The sequence below is a fragment of the Panicum hallii genome, chromosome 8 (assembly GCF_002211085.1).
Source record: "Panicum hallii strain FIL2 chromosome 8, PHallii_v3.1, whole genome shotgun sequence".
Classification (NCBI taxonomy): Eukaryota; Viridiplantae; Streptophyta; class Magnoliopsida; order Poales; family Poaceae; genus Panicum; species Panicum hallii.
Genome location: NC_038049.1, coordinates 28606780 through 28608527, shown reverse-complemented (window position 1 = coordinate 28608527; position 1748 = coordinate 28606780).

Genomic DNA, 1748 nt, shown 5'->3' with positions numbered 1-1748 from the left:
GTGGAGCGCCAGTTGGTTGTTGCGCAGTGCGACGACCGAGAGCGAGTCCTTTACGCCGCAGGGCAGCTGCGAGGCTCCGCTCTTGACTGGTGGGAGTCCTACCCAGCTCGAGATCGTGAGGCTCTCACGTGGGACCAGTTCCGTGAGCGTTTCAGGAACCATCACATTCCTGAGGGCATCATGAAGATGAAGCAGAAGGAGTTCCGTGCTCTTAAGCAGGTAAATTTAACGGAATTCCCTACCATTCCTTTTGAGCTTGATCCATCCTTGATTTCTTTCGTAACCTGACCAATTGAGCGATTTCTATCCTTGTTATCTGTGTTCGTTATTTCAGGGATCCATGACGGTGATGGAGTATCGTGACCGTTTCCTTCAGCTTGCCCGCTACGCCCCTGCTGACGTCGCTCGTGATAGCGACAAGCAGGAGTACTTCAAAGAGGGACTGGATGATCACATCCAGTATGCGCTGCTGAACCACCGCTTCGACAACTTCAACCAGCTGGTTGATGCGGCCCTCAACACCGAGCGCAAGCGCCGGGAGATTGAGGACAAAAAGAGGAAGATGGCTCCATCCTCTTCGGGCAGCAACACCCGTCCCCGCTACCAGTACCTTCCACAGCAGCAGCAGCAGAGGCCGCCCCAGCAGTACCAGCAGCGGCAGCAGTTTCCGCCTCGTCCACAGCAGCAGCAGCAGGCGGGACAGGGTCAGAGGCTTCCGGCGCCTCCGGCTCCACCAGCTCAGAGGCAGGGAGCGCCCACTCCTCCTCCTGGGCAGCAGGCTCCGGCACTTCCTCGAGTGTGCTTCCACTGCGGCGAGCCAGGGCACTACGCCAACGTCTGCCCTCGGAAGGCGCAGGCGGGACAGCAGGGGCGTGCAGCACCGCCCAAGGCCCCAGCTCAGGGCAGGGTGAACCACGTGACGGCCGAGTCAGCGGCTGAGGCTCCCAACGTGGTTATTGGTACGTTCATGGTTAATGCCCATCCTGCTACAGTGCTTTTTGATACTGGTGCTACGCATTCTTTCATCACCCAGTCTTTTGTTGAGCATCATGGTATTCCTACTAGCACATTAAAGAGGTGCATGTTAGTATCTTCACCGGGAGGCCAGTTGAGGTCTCATGTCTTCTGTCCCAGAGTCAGTGTGGCCATAAGGGGGGTAGATTTCAGTGCGAATCTGATGGTGCTTGACTCCAAGGGCATTGATGTGATCCTTGGGATGGAGACTCTTGCTAAGTGGGGAGTCCGGATAGATTGTGCTCAGAGGACGGTTCTTCTGTCGGCACCGGATGGTCAGGAGGTTACTGTTGGAGCTACAGAGCCTTCTGGATTTCTTCATCAGATGGAGGCTAGCCCCACGGATGGTATTCGCGTGGTGTCTGAATTTCCGGATGTCTTCCCGGATGATCTGCCAGGTATGCCGCCTGATCGCGACATTGAGTTTTCTATTGATCTCTTGCCTGGCACAGCTCCTATTGCTAAGAGGCCCTATCGTATGGCTCCTGTTGAGCATGAGGAGGTTAAGAAGACTGTCGACGAGCTGCTGGCTAAGGGTTATATCCGTCGCAGTTTCTCTCCTTGGGCTTTTCCTGTGTTGCTTGTAGAGAAGAAGGATGGTGCGAAGAGGATGTGCGTCGATTATCGGGATCTGAATGCAGTCACTATCAAGAACAAGCATCCATTGCCCCGTATTGAGGATCTCTTTGATCAGCTTCAGGGTGCTTGTGTATTCTCGAAGATTGATCTGCGTT